Source organism: Xenopus tropicalis, chromosome 1, assembly GCF_000004195.4.
Source record: "Xenopus tropicalis strain Nigerian chromosome 1, UCB_Xtro_10.0, whole genome shotgun sequence".
Classification (NCBI taxonomy): Eukaryota; Metazoa; Chordata; class Amphibia; order Anura; family Pipidae; genus Xenopus; species Xenopus tropicalis.
The window spans coordinates 58629317-58647751 of NC_030677.2; the positions used below are offsets into that span (position 1 = coordinate 58629317).

Consider the following 18435-nt stretch of genomic DNA (forward strand, 5'->3'; position numbering starts at 1 on the left):
GGCACAGGCACCTCAGGCTAATAAAGTGCCTGGCGAGTTGCGCTGCGCAGGACTGGGCTGTTTGAATGAGGGAGAGAGAGAAGCTCTCACACAAGGGCTTCTGTGCACCGCAGGCGCCATGACGCTGCATCCCCTCTCCTCCCCCTCCCTTCAACATCCAAAGGGAAAGAAAGTTCCCTCTAACGCACACACACGGGTCTCTAAGAAGCGAAGCCTCCAGCCCAAGTTAGACACAGTATGTGGCTGCCTCAGACATGCTCATAGTCCCGCAGGCTTGGAATCCCTGCTCTGTAAGGCCGCTCGTATACATGCACCTAGGGAGAGTTATAGAGGAGGCTGAGGGAGCCTAGGTAATACGGCACGGCTGGGAATAATGATTCGGGTCCGTCACACAGGCCGGGCGGGAGGGAGTACATGAATCAGCCGGCGGGACTGTCGGGCAATTGCAACTCCCACCGGCAACTTGCAGTTTAACAACTATAGGACTGCAAATTGCACATCTATGATGTGACATAAATCATTTTTAATACGTAATTTGAAATTGTATCTATCCCGCCCCTGGGGGGGCAAATGCTCCTCTCTCGTTTAGTGTAAAACCGTCCCTATTAATCCCAAACCGGCTCCCATCCCCACATGCCGAGCTCAGGGCGCACTTCCATCCCGCTGCACCCCGCCTGGGCCTCATGTGAGCTCACACAAGGGGCGCACACACACACATACACACACTAATTGGCAGCAGTGGGGAGTTCCAGGGCTGCAGATCCATGTTGGGTAGAGAAGGGAGGGGGCACTGCGCGCTAGTCTGGGAATGCCTGGGAGTGTGGGGCAAGCAGGAGCGGGACAATAACATTTTTTGGAAAAAGAGAAACGATAAAAAAAAACCACCGGCTGCCTCATATCCCGCGGAGCGATAAATATAAAAGCGTAAGTTATTAGGCGACGTCCTCCCCACCCCGTCCCACCAAGTGGAACATTACAAATAGACCCCGGGAGAGTAGGGGAAGAGTGGAAGTGTGTGGGGGCCCCGGGCCGCCCGAAGCGCGGGGAAAAGTTCAACACGGGACAGTACATGATGGCGACAAAGGCCGGACTCCATAGAGCACAGTGACCTCAGAGAGGTGCGAAGGCTGCCGGTCCCGTCCCAAAACAACTCCTCCCGTATCGCTTACCTGCTGGTCAAAGCGCCCTTTCCCGGTGCCCGGTTACACTGTCGCAGCTTGTCGGTGTCTAATAACGTAAGCAGAAGCTGGCATGCCTTCCCCAGCAGCCCGGGATGTGAGGCTCCCTCCTCCTCCTCTCTCCCTGGCTGCCTGGATTGATCTGGACTCTCTGGCGTCAGGGAGTCGAAGCCGCCCAGCTGCCAATACACAACATACACACCCCAGGCAGGGAGCGTCTGCAAAGCACAACCCCAAGCACACGGCGTACTGCTGACTAGGGGCCCGTCTTAAAAGAGACAGGAGGGGGAGGGGGTTTGTGAAGAATTGGGCTTCCAAGTACAGCAGAGATCTCGTCAGCTTGTGGCTCTGACCCAAGTCGCAGTGAAAGTACAGCTCGAAGCCCCCCTACAAGTTCCCCTAGGTACTTCATGTTGCTCACAGAATATGTTTATCATTTCTCTTGCAGTGGCCTGGCTTCCTCCGCTTTGTCCAATTGTGAGTAAGTTACCCTACATTCCTGTCAGGAGGGAATGTAATATTTGTTACCAATTGGAAACACATTTTCAGTAAGGATCCTTGCCTGCTTCGATTCTGATTTACCTTCCTTTGGGTCCAAGTGCTTTGAAAAAAGGGGCAGACTTACCACTTAGGGGCACATTTACTAATCCACGAACGCTCCGAAGGCATCCGAATGCGTTTTTTTCTTAATGATCTGTATTTTGCGATTTTTTCATAAATTGTTGCGACTTTTTCGTAGCCGTTACGACTTTTTCGTAAATTGTCGCGATTTTTTCGTAGCCATTACGATTTGCACAAATTGTCGCGACTTTTTTCGTAGCCGTCGTGTTGAGTACAAAAGTTTTGGATTCATTCAAGCTTCAGTATCGTGACTTTCCTTGGGCCAGGTTGGAGCTGCAGAGTGCCATTGAGCCCTATGGGAGACTTTCCTTGGGCCAGGTTGGAGCTGCAGAGTGCCATTGAGCCCTATGGGAGACTTTCCTTGGGCCGGGTTGGAGCTGCAGAGTGCCATTGAGCCCTATGGGAGACTTTCCTTGGGCCGGGTTGGAGCTGCAGAGTGCCATTGAGCCCTATGGGAGACTTTCCTTGGGCCGGGTTGGAGCTGCAGAGTGCCATTGAGCCCTATGGGAGACTTTTCTTGGGCCAGGTTGGAGCTGCAGAGTGCCATTGAGTCCTATGGGAGACTTTCCTTGGGCCAGGTTGGAGCTGCAGAGTGCCATTGAGTCCTATGGGAGGCTTCCAAAATCATGCAAAGTCTGAAAGTTTTGCCCGCCGTTTCCGAGCGCTCAATACGAAAAAGTTGCGACAATATACGAGCAAATCGTAACGGCTATGAAAAAGTCACGACAATTTACGAAAAAGTCGTAACGGCAACGAAAAAATCGCAAAAAAGTCGCAAAATGTTCGTTTCCAATCCAAATTTTTCCCATTCGGATTCAGATTCGTGGATTAGTAAATCAGCCCCTTAGTCTTATTTTTCAGTTCACTGTGGTTTTATGGCTTTTAGTTGCCTAGGGGGAGATTTACTAATCCACGAATGGTCCAAAGGCGTCCGAATGCATTTTTTCGTAATGATCGGTATTTTTGCGACTTTTCTGTCGCCGTCGCGACTTTTCCGTATATTTTCCGCTACTTTTTCGTCGCCGTCGCAAAAAAATTGATTGGTTTTTCCGCCCTTTACAATCGCTCAATACAAAAAAATCGTGATGGCGACAAAATAGTCGCGCAAAATACTATAAAGTCAATAAGTCATAAAGATGGCAAAATTTTTGTTTCCAATCCGAATTTTTCCCTTTCGGGATTCGGATTCGTGGATTAGTAAATCTCCCCCCTAGTGTCCCTAATTTCCAGGGACAGTTATAGATCTAACCTTTAAAGGAACAGTAACACCAAAAAATTAAAGAGTTTTAAAGTAAATGAAATATAATGCACTGTTGCCCTGCACTGGTAAAAGTTGTGTGTTTGCTACAGTAACTCTACTATAGGTTATATATAATAAGCTGCTGTGTAGCCCCGGGGGCAGCCATTCAAGCTGGAAAAAAGGAGAAAAGGCACAGGTTACTTAGCAGATAAGGGATACGCTCTGTAGAATACAATAGTGTTTTATCTGTTATCTGCTAAGTGCCTGTGCCTTTTCCCCTTTGAATGGCTGCCCCCATGGCTACACAGCTGCATTCTTTATATAAACCATAGTAGTGTTTCAGAGGCAAACACACCAGTTGTACCAGTGCAGGGCAGCAGTACATTATATTGGAATTTCTTTTATACACTTGAAATTTTTGGTGTTACTGTTCCTTTAAGCAATTAGCAATTGCAGTGTTATAAATCGGGATTATTTTGTGACCCCCCCTCACCCATTTCACTCCTATGGCATCAATGTCCTTCATAAGTGTATCTAGAAATAATTTTAAAATGTTAGAATCCAAGTTTTGATGAAAAATAATTTTTGTTTGTTAATTTCAAATTACTGCAGTTTATGAATTAATTTAGTCTTTGTCTCCTTCAAATATAGTTGTAACTGTGATGCTATGGTTGGATTTTTTCTTATTACATTACACTTTGATACTTTGTCAGCTTGAGAAAGAACCAACAAGGTCTGAAACGTTGCTGCGCCATATGTAAAATAAAGGCAGTTTTACTCTCAACAAATGGGAGTGCTGCAACTTCTACAAATCTAAATCCCTTTCACATTAACTATGGTCAATTTAATCAGGAGACAATTAACCTGCCTGTATGTTTATGGATTGTGGGAGGAAACCGGAATACCCAGGGGAAACCCACGCAAACACAGGAAGAAGTGGAATAAAATCTAGAACCCCAGCACTGTAAATCAGTAATGCTAACCCCTGAGACTCCATGTTTGTATCTGTCCTACCAATTACAGAACAAGTGCTGATGACAAGTACAAGTGTGATACATTTGTCCTTGCACATATTAGGAGCCAAGTGATGAAGTGTACCACCAGCTCAACTGAAGTTTGAAAATAAAAAGTAGAGGTTTGTAAATTATTCTTGGTTCATATGGAAGTGATGGAAATTACCTGAGAAACAAATCAGTGCTTTCACTTTCTGTGCAAGCATGAATGCAGAATTGTTTGTAGTAGGCAGCATGCTGAAGCATTAAAAAACAATTACTGGAAGTTTACATTTATCCCTCTGACAGAAAGATGGCATATGTGAGATTTTTCATTTTTGTGGCTCTTTGTCAGTGTTCTGTTAGAGTGCAGGCAAGTTCTTTGTGTTTGTGTAGGCAATGACATAACTAGAGAGAAAGGACCGTGCAACTACTAGGGGGTCCAAGAGGAGTTATAGAGGCCAGTGATTCGTAGTTTAAAGAAAAATGTTACAAACTTTATGGGGGAGGGGTTACAAAAATTTGTTGTGGGGCTTGCTGTCTTCTAGTTTTAGGTTAATGTCATGGCAAATAGAAAACTCACAAACAGAAGCCAAATGCTGATGCTGAAACATAGCCGAAGAACTGGTTTTCTGCATCAAAATTAGCCTTTTTCTTCCTTTTTCTTAATCACACAGGGCAAAATGTCTCTCCGCCTGTTATCACTCCAGATACTACTGAATGAAAGTGCACTTTCGGATGCAAACAGAGAAGTGACAGACGGACTAAGGCACCAACACTCTCACGTTATAAAACTCATTGTGTACCATGAGGATATTTGCAGACGGGACATTTTGTTTCACACTTCCAAAGTTACAAAGTTACATTCCTACCCGTGCTAAAATCTTTGCATCACTTAGTAATCTGACTAACTACAAGCTACATATATTTCACCACTGGTAATTTACATTGATCCCGATAAGTAAGAGGTAATTTATTACGTTTTGTCTCCCGTACTGGAGAAAATTATATGTGGGGGACATAATGTCCCATATGCCATAGCTTAACCGCAAAGGCACATAGAGTGTTTTGTCACCTGTGGGAAATTGGACCAGTTAAATTAAGTAATTGCATCAATATGCATTCTTCTACAATTTCATGCAATTTTGCAGTTTGGCTGGTTTGAACATTGTGATTCCTACCATCTGCAACACCAAAGGTATTGTCTGGAATTGCCTGCAGGAGTGTGATTTCCCAAATGGCCCATGTGCCATTGCCCTTAATCTAAATTTAGATTTTTTTTTTTTTATAGTTATATAGGAAATTGATTACTAAGTTGTTAGCAGGTTAAATTTTAAGTTCAAGTTACTGTCCACAAGGATTCAAAGGTGGCTGCAAATGGGCTGATTCCTATGCAGTTTGCTCATTTCACCACTGGTACTTCAGGCTGGCCGGCTCCTGGTTTAGCGTCTGTGCTCTAGACAGCAGGGTGCTAATGACTCCCTGCCGTGACAAGCAGAAAAGCAAAGCCTTTTCTCTGTTCCTGCTTGTTTGGTAAATACAGTAGATACTTTTATGTTTCTCATGGGGCAAGGGTAAACCTTGACATTTTGCAAAAACATACATAATTCACGAGTTAGAATATTGGAGTTTTATTTTGTACCCGCCGAAAAGAACGTTTGATAGGAAATGTACAAACATAAATGATTGTGATCTTTAAAGGGAAAATACACCCCCTTTTTGAAATAAACTTATTTAGTCTGGCTTATGTAGAAAGGTGCATAAAAATGCATTTTTCTATACACAGACATACAGTACTTGATTCTACAGATCGAAAGGAAACCGCAATACCTGCTTGTTCCATTGTGAAGCTATGGATTCCGGGACTTTCCTCTGCTTTCCAAAGTGGGTGGTGCTCTGGAAAGCAAAGGGACTTTCAAGGTGCCCATACTCACACTGATATTATCGGACTAAACACAATTTTCTCCAATATTTGGTGCGTGTATGGTGGATTGACGAGGCGACCAATTTCACAAAAGCCTTGGATATCGGTCAACTCGTCAATTGAGCAGGACAGAAAATCGTCGTTGAAGATGGGGTAGAATTCCCATTGTTTCTACCTCTGAACACCCAAAAGCACCTACAGTTGCCCCTTACAGAAATTGTGGGAAGCTCATCTGCAGCAGATCCGAAAAAATATTTAGGAAAGCAACCAAATTTGCTGCTTAAAACATATTTATATGGTTGCTTACCTAGACCCAGTGAATGAATACTGTGTGGTTAAATGCATGTTTTCAGGATGTTAAGACAATATTTTTAGATGGTTCTCTTCCTCTACAAAGATCAGAGCTAGAGGCATCATAACACATCTTTTTTTCTTGCATCTTTGCGCATAACAGGGATGTCCATTTTCATCTGTTTCATCCCTACAAATAGTTCTTGTGCTGACTTTGCTTTCAGAGACAGTTTGGAACACAGAAGCAAGTGTTCCAGGTGAGAGCATGTCATTGTTGACATTGAAGTGTCCAGATACTTTTGACCATATGGGGCATACTGTATTTATTAACATTGGAGACAAACCTCACCAGTGATGTTGACCTTAGCAACCAATTAAATCTTTATTTTCTAACTTGTAGGTGTCCGTTCAAATCTAATTGCTGATTGGTTGCTAAGGGCAACATTACTGGTAATAAATATGCCCCATAGTGTATGTAGGTGTATGTACATAGTTTATTCAATGGAAAGCCAAAAAAATCCTTATATGCTTAGCTGCATTGTGCTGGGTATTTAATATAATGCAGTCTGGTGTAATGCAACATTTTACAGTGAACTGTAGCATCCATTTATCTGTTGGGCTTAATATCTGTTACTTTATAATCTACTTTTTGAGGTCCATCCCTGGTTTATAGTGACTCAAGTCTATTTGTGAACTAGATAAGATTTAATTCCAGTATTCTAGTATTTACCAGTGATGTTGCCCATAGCAACCAATCAGCAATTAGACTTGAACGGTCACCTACAAGTTAGAACACTAAAGCAAAGATCTAATTGGTTGCTTTTGGGCAACATCACTGGTGATGTTGGGTTACACACTATAATAAATATGTCCCATAATGTCCACCAGTGCATATCTGATACATTATATCAGTTTTGGCAATATATGACAAACCAAAAAGATAGACAGGTACAGGATCCATTATCTGGAAACCCCTTTTCCAGAAAGCTCTGAATTACAGGAAGACCATAGGCTCAATTTTAATGATATAATTAATTTTTTTAAAAATTGATTTCCTTTTTCTCTGTATAAAACAGTACCTTGTATTTGATCCTAGCTAAGATATAATTATTCTTTATTGGAGGCAAAACTTTCCTATTGAGTTTATATAATGTTTAAATGTTTTTTTAGTAAACTTCCGGTATTGAGATCCAAATTACAGAAAGATCCCATATCCAGAAAACCCCAACCTCCGAGCATTCTGGATAACAGGTAGAGATGTAGCGAACTGTTCGCCGGCGAAATTCGCGGACTTTTGCCGATGTTCGCCACTTTGGGTTCGCCGCGTTTTTTTTGCCGCCGCGTTTTTTCGCCTTGGTTTTTCCGCCGCGTTTTTTCGAGTCGTTTTATCGCCTATGCATATACATAGGAATAGCTTGCGTTATTTTTTGGCGTTTTTTTTACAAGTATTTTTCAGAGAAGTTTTTGCCCTTGATCCCCCTCCTGCATGCCACTGTCCAGGTCGTGGCACCCTTTAAACAACTTTAAAATCAGTTTTCTGGCCAGAAATGGCTTTTCTAGGTTTTAAAGTTCGCCTTCCCATTGAAGTCTATGGGGTTCGCAAAGTTCGCGAATATTCGCGAGTTTTGGCGAAAGTCCGCGAACGGGTTCGCTACATCACTAATAACAGGTCCTAAACCAAATAGTACACCTGGGGGAACATTCATCAAAGTATGAGTTTGAATCTGGAAATGGGTAAAATTTGGATTAAATGCGATCATTTCTGATGATCAGAAATCGTAAACGGTGGGAAAACCTTTCTGACTTTGAATCTTCAGTGCATGATTTTGGAAGCCTCCCATAGGACTCAATGGCACTCGGCAGCTCCAACCTGGCCAAAGGACCTGGCCAAGTCACGATACCGAAGCTTGAATGGATCCAAAACTTTCGTATTCGTTGCGACAAATACAATCTTATCATGAAAATTTTGTTGCAAAGTACGAAAAAGTCATGCAAATTAACGAAAAAATCACAGAAAATATGCACAGTTCTATAAATTAGAAAAAATACAATTTTTTTTTGTATTCGGACTCAACCGTACTTGGTGTCCCACAAGGAAAAGTCATAATTTTTTGTTACTGTATATTCATGAGTATTCTAGTTGTATCTAATTGTGCTGTAAGTTGTGTGCAAAGACTGTCAAATATTATTTTGCTTAAGGTTATTGTTCAGAGAGATATTTTTTTGTATGAGAGACCTGTTTGCTGAAATGCGTATTTGTTTCAAGCCCACATTTCCCTTCTATCATTTTGATGGATTTTCTATATATACTTCCTCAGCTTATTTAGCTTAAGGATCTGTGTCCTGCACATCCTGCTTGGCTTCCTTCCTTTTGCTTGCCATAAGCTGAATGAGGTTCAGAGCCCTAGCCTTCCTCATGAATCGGGCAAGGCCTTTGTGTCTTCCTTCTGAGGTTTAGCTTTATTCAGCTTAAGTTTTAAAAGCACTAAAATCTGCAAGAATACAAATGAAGAGCATTTTAAAGGAGAAGGAAAGGCAAAGTCACTTGGGGGTGCCAAAATGTTAGGCACCCCCAAGTGACTTAAATCGCTTACCTTCTACCCCGGGCTGGTGCCCCTGTTAGGAGAGAACAGCACCAGCCCGGTGGGTAGCTGCAGCGCTTCCATCTTCGGTCACACGCACATGCGCAGTAGAGTGAATAGCCGAACTTTAACAGAGAAGTCGGCTTTTCACTCTACTGCGCATGCGCCTGTCATTTAGTCCTTCCAAAACGAAGGAGGAAGCCCTCCGCTACAGGTACCCTGGGCTGGTGCTGTTTTCTCCTAACAGGGGCACCAGCCCGGGGTACAAGGTAAGCGATTTGAGTCACTTGGGGGTGCCTAACATTTTGGCACCCCCAAGTGACTTAGCCTTTCCTTGTCCTTTAAATGATTGTGCACTATTACAGTATACAGTAATGGATAATTTGTCTTCCAAGCAATGGAATGTTAAGGGATGGTGTCTCCTCAAAAGTAGGAAATTCCCTTAGAGTTGGGGAATTTAGCTGTGTGGAAAACTCTTTCTTCTTATGTAAGGGCTCTGGTACACGGGGAGATTAGTTGCCCGCGGCAAAACTCCCTGCTCGCGGGCGACTAATCTCCCCGAGTTGCCTTCCCCCTGCCATCCCACCGGCGAACATGTAAGTCACGGCGGGATGGCAGACGCGGCGGCGCGATTTCGCGCAAATCGCCAAAAAAGCCTTGCGAGTCTTTTTCGGCGATTTCCCGAAATCGCCCCGCCGCGTCTGCCATCCCGCCGGCGACTTACATGTTCGCCGGTGGCATGGCAGGGGGAAGGCAACTCGGGGAGATTAGTCGCCCGCGAACAGGGAGTTTTGCCGCGGGCGACTAATCTCCCCGTGTACCAGAGCCCTAAAAGGAGCTATCATTTATCAAATAGGTATATTACAGCAAGATAAGCCATAGTAGATAACAAGTTGTCTAATTCCAGGCAGTGTTATTCAGTGGCTGCTAAAGCAAATTAAGTGCTGTCTTGCATAAAAAAGGCATCGACTCGAGGGACGAAAACATAATTTTGCCTTTATAGGTCTCTGGTGATGCCTCACCTTGAGTATGCAGTGCAGTTTTGGGCTCCAGTCCTTAAGGGCTCTGGCACACGGGGAGATTAGTCGCCCGCAACAAATCTCCCTGTTCGCGGGCGATTAATCTCCCCGGATTGCCATCCCACTGGCGAAAATGTAAGTCGCCGGTGGGATGGCACAGGCTGTGCAGGCGATTTTGGCAAATCGCCGAAAAATGCCTCGCGAGGCAACTAATCTCCCCGTGTGCCAGAGCCCTAAGAAGGATATTAATGAGTTTGAGATTTAAACTATGAGATTAGACGGTCCAGGTTGGGGTTGTTTACCCTGGAAAAAAGACCATGTGAGGGGACATGATAACGCTGTACTAGTACATTGGAGAAGGTTATAGACACGTAGGAGATGTTCTTTTTTCCATCAAAAAGGATCAGGCCACTCCTTTTAGATTAGAGGAACTGAACTTTTATATGAAGCAGCGTAGGTGTTTTTTTATGGTGAGGGCAGTGAGTTTGTGGAATGCCCTTTCAAGTGATGTTGTGATGGCCAATTCTGCTAATGCCTTCAAGAGGGGCTTGGATGATTTCTTAAACAAGCATAGTATCCAAGGCTATTGTGATACTAAAATCTACAATTAATACTGATGTTGGTATATATAGCTATGTATACATAGTTCTGTTTGTGAGTGTATAGATAGATCAGGATAGGTTTGTGTGTGCTGGGTTTACTTGGAAGGGTTGAACTTGATGGCATAGTTGAATGGCGTTGCTTATTGGAGTTGGGTATTTAAGCCTTTTATATTTCACACAGCAATAATTACTATCCCCATTTTACATATATATTATGTATGGGTGTAGGAATAAGTTGGATATGATGAAAGGGTGGGAAAGAAATACTGTAGTACAGTGCTGTTGTTACAGTGTGTAGTATGAGGAAGCCTGTAGACTGCTAGTACCAACCTTTTAAGTGAAATAGAAGAGCACTATCAACCCCGGTTATCACCAATGCTCTTTTGGGGCCTCGGACTTTCTGTTGCGGGGAATACCGGGATTCTAAACACTGCCAAGGCTGATACGAAAACACGTTACAGAAGGGATCTGGCAGAGGCAACTTCAGAGTCTGGTAATGTCAAAGGCAGGCAGCGGAGATTCAGCGTCAGAAATCAGGCAGAGAGTCAAAAAAACCAGTAGAGCAAATGAAACAAAGCTTTAGCTACAATCTAGAAATTTAGAACCAGCTTGGGCAAATGAAAATAAACAAAGAAGATTTTTTAATGACATCACAACGTGGCACTGAGCGGCTTCAAACTCTTATTGCGCATGTGCGTGTGAAAGCGCACCATGCCAGAACATGCACAACGTGAGAAGAAGAGGATGAGCCCTGGGACCAGACGGGACGTAAGAGCACGCGCCAGTCTCTCGGCCCTCGTAACAATACCCCCTCTCTCAAGAGCACCCACTGGGAGCTCTCAAGGTTTCCCAGAAACTTTTTACCACATGAGGGGCATGGGTATCTTTAGCTGGAACCCAACACCTCTCCCCTCCACCAAACCCCTTCCAATGAATAAGGTATTGAATGTTACCTCTGAACTTGCAAGAATCCACAATTTCCTGAACCTCAAATTCTTGATGCCCATTAATAGATACAGGAGGAGGAGAATCAGAAGAGAATGCATTGTAGACCACAGGTTTAAGAAAGGAAGACATGAAAAGAATTTGAAATATTCATACTGGGAGAAAGTTCATCAAAGAAAGTTTAACACAGACAGGATTGATGATTTCTTTTAATGTTAAAAGGCCCAATGAAGCAAGGACCCAACTTTGGGGAAGGAAGACTGATTCTTATGTTCTTAGTAGATAATCAAACCGAATCCCCAACTTTAAAGGAAAGAGCCTGCCAGCAATGTTTTTTGGCCACTTTCTTCTGATGGTCAGGAGCTTTCACAAGAGCTTGATGAGCTCTGGACCAAATAGACTCAAAGTCATGTACAGCAAATTCAGCAGCAGGAACATCAGTTTTAAGTACAGAAGAAGGTAGGGCAAAAGGATTCTAGCCATAGACACAAAAAACGGAGAAGTGCCCAAAGCTCATTCCTGAGGTTATTGTTGGCAAATTCGGCCCAGAGAAGTAGTACTGACCTGCTACAGGGCTTGATTGTTTTTTTTCAGTTTGGCCATTACTTTGTGGGTGATAAGCCAAAGAGAAGTTCAGACTAATCCACAACAATTTGCAGAAGGCCCTCCAGAAACGAGAGACAAATTGGAACACCCCCAGTAAGAAACAATATCGGAACTAAAACCATGGAGCTGAAAAATCCACAACCACCAGAAATCTCTGCGGATATGGGTAAGTCTGCAATAAAGTCCATGGAAACGTCAGACCACGACTGATTCGGAACAGGCAAAGGATGGAGAAGACCACAGGGAAGAGAACATGGAACCTTCTGTTGGGCACACATCCTTGATTCTAGAGAAATGAGGTTGAGACATTTATTAACCCCCAGATGGCCAGCGATCCTAGAGGAATGACCCCATGAAAGAACTTAAGGCACACAATCCTGGGGTACAAAAGTCTTACCAGAAGCACGTTCTGATGGAACTAATCACTCAGGGGAAATAATAGGGCACAGAGGGACCATGGAAGTCTCTTCTGTAGCCAAGGATTTGGATAGAACATCTGCTTTGGTATTCTTAGACCCGGGTCTATAGGAAACTATAAAATTAAACCTGGAAAAGAATAATGCCCATCGAGCTTGCCCAGGGATGAAGAGGACCTTGAAATAGAGATAGAATAGCCCTTACCCTGAGTCAGAGGCATCAACTTCGAGGATGAATGGATGAGAAGTATCCAGATGAATTAAAACTGGAGCAAAAGCAATGTTTCAAAAGCCTTCTGGGCCTCTGGAGACCAAGTTTTTATGTGCGAGAGCTGTGATAGGAGCCATAATCTGAGAAAATCCCTTGATGAATCTCTGGTAAAAATTGGCAAAACCAAGGAAACATTGAATGACTTTCAGTTCCACAGGCATAGGCCAATCTAAAACTGCAGAAGCCTTTGCTGGATCCATTTTAGAACAGGAAAAAAATGGGATCTTAGACTTGTGGAATCCTTGACTTGAATGATATGTTCTGGTCAAGGTACACTACTAAAAAGGACTTAACATGTCATGGAAAATATAATTTATGAAATCTTGGAAGACCACAGGGGCATGGCACAGGCTGAAGGACATACCAAGGTACTCATAGTTGCCGTCACGAGTATTGAAAGCAGTTGTCCACTTGTCACCTTGACGGATGCAGATAAAATTGTATGCACCCCGAAGATCTAAAAAATTCTTGGTTTCTTTTAATCTGTCAAAATGCTCCAGAATCAGGGGAAGAGGGTAAGGGTTCTTAATTCTAATCTTATTCAGCCCCTGATAATCAATACAGGACCTGAGTCCACCATCCTTCTTTTGGACAAAGAAGAAACCGTCACTCGCTGGAGAAGGGGATTTCCTAATGAAGCCTCTGGAGAGATTCTCCTGAATGTATTCTTTCATGGCTTAGGTCTCTTAAATATTTATATGCCTTATTGCTACGTGAATGGGTACAATGTTAATTGAAATATCAGTAAGCAGTAATATAGAGTAGAGTGCTCTGTAGATTCCCTTTTTAGACTTCCCTTTCAATGATTGTTCTAAGGGGGCAGTGCATACACAGTGTGGCAACCAGAACAAGGAAAAGAACTTTTAAAGTTTATAATATTGCAGCTTATAGTGACATTACAAACTGTTTCATTTCAGCTCTGTTGACCTTTAGATGTGTGCTTATGACCAGTTCACACAGTTCAGTTTTGTAGGGAACAGCAAATACAAAATGTAATGTGAATCGTGGTCTTTCACCTTTGACCTTTATTAATGAGCAAATGGCATACTTGGTTTGCAAGTGTTCACTAATTGTAGGTCTCTTAGTAAGGGCCCAATTAACTAGTAGCTTCCAGTGGGCTTATACAGACTTCAGAGATAAATGACTGATATATAGGGGCACATTTACTAACCCACGAACGGGCCGAATGTGTCCGATTGCGTTTTTTTCGTAATGATCGGTAATTTTGCGAATTTTTCGGCGTCTTTACGACTTTTTCGTATTTTTTGCGATTTTTTCGGCGTCTTTACGATTTTTGCGTAAAAACGCGAGTTTTTCGGCGTCTTTACGATTTTTGCGTAAAAACGCGAGTTTTTCGTAGCCATTACGAAAGTTGCGCAAAGTCGCGATTTTTTCGTAGCGTTAACACTTGCGCGCAAAGTCGCGCCTTTTTCGTAGCGTTAAAACTTAAAAGGCGCAACGTTTCGCGCAAGTTTTAACGCTACGAAAAAATCGCGACTTTGCGCAACTTTCGTAATGGCTACGAAAAACTCGCGTTTTTACGCAAAAATCGTAAAGACGCCAAAAAACTCGCGTTTTTACGCAAAAATCGTAAAGACGCCGAAAAAATCGCAAAAAATACGAAAAAGTCGCAAAATGTTCGTTTCCAATCGGAATTTTTCCAATTCGGATTCGAAATCGTGTCTTAGTAAATCAGCCCCATAGAGAATAAGCTATGTTGTATAATAAAAAATACCCTACTTGAATAAATTTTAAGGCCACAATTTGTTGCTCTCACAAAGTGAAGGATACATTTCACTCAGGCCTGAGGGTCTGGACTCCTGATGGTACTCTTTGGTATGTGTGAGAGGTCTGTCTCAGAAATGGCAACAATCACTTCTCTCTCCTGTTTTATCCATTGTCCATTATTTCTCTTACAGTCTACACAAGTAACACACTGTAATCTGGCCATTCCTGGTCGGACAACATTGTACAAAATCAGCTGCGATGCAGTGGACAATTTGGCTCATGGGTGTCCATTTAAGAGGATTTAAGAGACTCTACTTTTGCCTAAAGCAGGAATCCCCAACCTTTTATACCCGTGAGCCACATTCAAGTGGAAAAAGTTTTGGGGAGCAAAACAAGCATGGAAAAGGTTCCAGGGGGTTCCAATAAGAGCTATAATTGGCTATTTGATAGCCCCTATGTGGACTGGCAGCCTACAGAAGACTCTGGCATTCTACTTGGGTTTTTATGCCTCCAAAACTTGCCTCCTTACCAGATATTCAAAAATAAGCACCTGCTTTGAGGCTAGAGCTGGGCGGTATGACCAAAAATTGATATCACGGTATTTTTAAAAATTATATCGGTGTCACGGTATTTGACGGTATTTTTTTTCCATGCATGATTAGGTGTTAACCCCATTTCCTAATAAATTAGAGAATAATTACTGCAGTATTGAAAATCAGAGTCAGGCAAGCGAAGGATCGGCAACAGAAAGTCGTAAGGTAAATCAGGCAGGCTTAGTTTCCCAGGCAAGGCCGCAGACAACATAGCACAGGAGGAGGCGTTTGATAGCTTTAAATACCCCCCATGCGCAGAACCGGCGCCATCAGCGCGTCACGGACGTGCACGCTTTGACATGTACGTGCGCTTTGACGCACGCGCATCTGGACGCGCGTGCGCAACGTCCCGCGGACAACGGGACGCGCACGCAAGGAGGCGCGTGAGACCGGGACGCACGGGTGAGTACCCTGACACCCTGGTATTGCGGTATCTGAAAAATGAATATAGTTTTTAAAAAAAACACCGGTATTCGGTATTAAACGGTATATCGCCCAGCCCTATTTGAGGCCGCTGGGAGCAACATCCAAGGAGTTGGGGAGTTGCTCATGAGCCACTGGTTGGGGAAAACTGGCCTAAAGGATATAGCTTTTTAAAGCTTTGAGATAGAGAATATAATATAGAAATCAATGCATATGTACACATGCTACACTGCGAGCATTTCCCAATACATTTTGCCCACTCAGGGCCATTGTTAAGGGCATTTTACTTTTTTACTAACTGTGCTGCTGACAAGCCCTGAGTGGTATTACAGGTGATTAGGTAATTAGCAGTGAGCAACATTTTAATGGCGATATTTATTGTGCTATTCCTATTTCTCTATTATGTGCCATTTCATATGTGACTGCTCCACTGCAGCAATGGGAATACATGGTGTAAGAGCACATTCTGGGAAGCCATTAAATCACAGGCTGGTGATGCATTATTATTATTATTATTATTTATGCAGTGTAACAATTTTATATATTCATTAAAGGTATTTTTAATAATATAAGCTATGGAGATACATATCCTGCTTTTTTTTTTATATACCTAATATATTGTGAAGTGACTGGAGTAAATTATGGCTGTGCTCCACATCAGCAATATATCATTGAGTACTATTTGTTTTGTCTGAATGATCCACATTGATTTACCATTTGGACATCATTTATTTGGATCACCTTATGTATCATATTCGATTCAACAGGATCTTTAGATGGCCTGCTTAAACTGACCCCTAGCTTTTCATGTTAATAAGGTTAATAACATCAAAATTGGGCTATTATTCTAACTTATTTATAAAGAGACAACTTATACAAAACACTGTACAATAAAAGGCTGTATGCATCAAACATTCAAATTGTATAACAATAATGATCAATATGGGGGGTAAAACAAGACATGCTTAGTTAATCGTACAACCCAAAATGAGACTTGGGTATGAAACAGTGTGGGAATATCAAAGATCACCAGTCTGCAAAGTGAGCGATGTGGCATTAAGTACTACAGGCTGCATGCAGTGTGCACTAAAGGAATGCTAGGCTACATGAGGGCAAGCTTCTCTAAAGAATGTATTCAGAGATTTTTTTTAAATGCAGAAAGAGTTAGAAGAAACATGGGTGGGCAATTCCAAAATAGGGCTGCAGCTCTAGAAAAGCTCTGAATGTGAGTAGGTAAAGAGATAATGAGTAAGGACTTGAGTAGATAACCAGAAAAGTGTAATGGGATATATGGTGAGCTTTAGCTGCTTCTGGCTTGAAATTAGCTCCACTGAGGCACTTTTGTCAGCTTGGCCAACATTGTTGTGGCAAATTAACATCATGTTACCTGTGTACCCCAATCTCAGCATACATAGTTTAATGAAAACTAAATCCATGTTAAATAGCAGAAAAAAAATGCATGGCACATTACATGTCAAAAGTCATACTTTAGTCTATACAATGAACAAATTATGTGATGATATCATCCATTTTATGGGCCTACGTGAGCCAAATACTGTTTGAATTTTAATCTCACCTTAAACATGCAGGTTCCACCCTTCACTAGTTTTCAAAATCAACACCAGGCACAGCAGGGAACTATCACGTTCAACTGCCCATAGCGACACGTAAGCACAATAGATTGTTATTTCTCAATGATTTGTAAGAATACAACAGAGCATATTCACTATTCAAACCATATCTTTGACGCCAATTTTAACAGATTAAAAAGATAAACAAAGCATTTCTAATTACTGAATTCAAAATCAACTGCATGGATCCGTATTTACCCTTCTCTACTGTACTGAGCAAATAAACGTACACAAAGTGATCTTTTAACAAACATATTTTAAAGGAATAGTTCATTGTAAAAATGGAACTGGTTCATTGTAAAAATGGAACACTACTTCTTCCTTAACAACTCTCTAAGCTGTTTGCAGTCAGTAGCCAATCAGTGACTTGAGGGGGGCACATGGGACATAACTGTTTAGTTAGTTTGCATTTGAATCTGCCCTGATTGCTCGCACACTAACTGAACAGATATGTCCCATGTGGCCCCCCCCATAAAGTCACTGACTAAGATGTTAGAGAGCTGAAAGCAGCAAGTAGTATTCTGGCTGTTATTGAATCCAAATAAAACTACTGGGTGATGGACATACCAAATAAACCATATATCCCAAAGACAGGGTGTCCAATTACCAAACATATACTATTGAACCTGAATTTAAATGGGACTTAACCCCTGCTTTGATCACTGAGGCAACAAGTTTTCCATCCTTTTTCCCCATTACCAACACATAAAAATTCTTATAAAATGTACATACCCCATAAAAACAAAGCGGCAATAGTAGGCAATAATAGAAGGGTCCCCTCCATGTTGTATTAATCACCTCTTAATAAACGGTGTAATATGCAAATATGTCCTTATGGCACATCAATAAACATGTATAACACATAATTATAACAAAATAACATGCCCCAAATTATAGCATATATACGTATATGATAGTTACTAATTGTATATCAAAAATGTCCAAAGTAAAAAAGATGTGCATACGTGCCGTAAGCTAAATGGGCTATAATTTGTCCATAAAGAGGTTATTGTTGTATTAGACACCAAATATGCTATCTGTCTGTCTTAATTATTTAATATGTTAATAAAAGATCCAAAGGAGTTTTTTTCCCACAGTTTAATGGAACTGAGTTAAATAGTATCATGTAGCCTCCCAAGTGAATAAATATTCCCAATCACGAACCTGCAACGCCCCTTCTGCTGTCTATCGGTGTGTGACAAGCTCAGCTCCATTGCCTGTGTGTTGTATGTGTAAGGGAGAGGGGGGAGGGAGAGCCCTTAGAAGCAGACAGGCAGGCAGGCACAGGAAACTTAAGCTGGCCTGCTATTTAATTCTTCGTGGGAAGAGCAGAGAGGGGGCACAGCCCTTTGAAGTAGGCAGGCAATGGAAAG

General features: G+C 42.3%; 1 protein-coding gene across 1 annotated transcript in view; it reads right to left on the reverse strand.

Moving 5' to 3' along the window:
* The window catches only part of smad1 (SMAD family member 1), a 43888-nt gene extending 42589 nt beyond the window's left edge, over positions 1-1299 (reverse strand). The window contains 1 exon segment of the mRNA NM_001007480.1: positions 1170-1299. The gene's annotated coding sequence lies outside the window, so the exon portion shown is untranslated.
* Positions 1300-18435: the final 17136 nt, after the last annotated feature.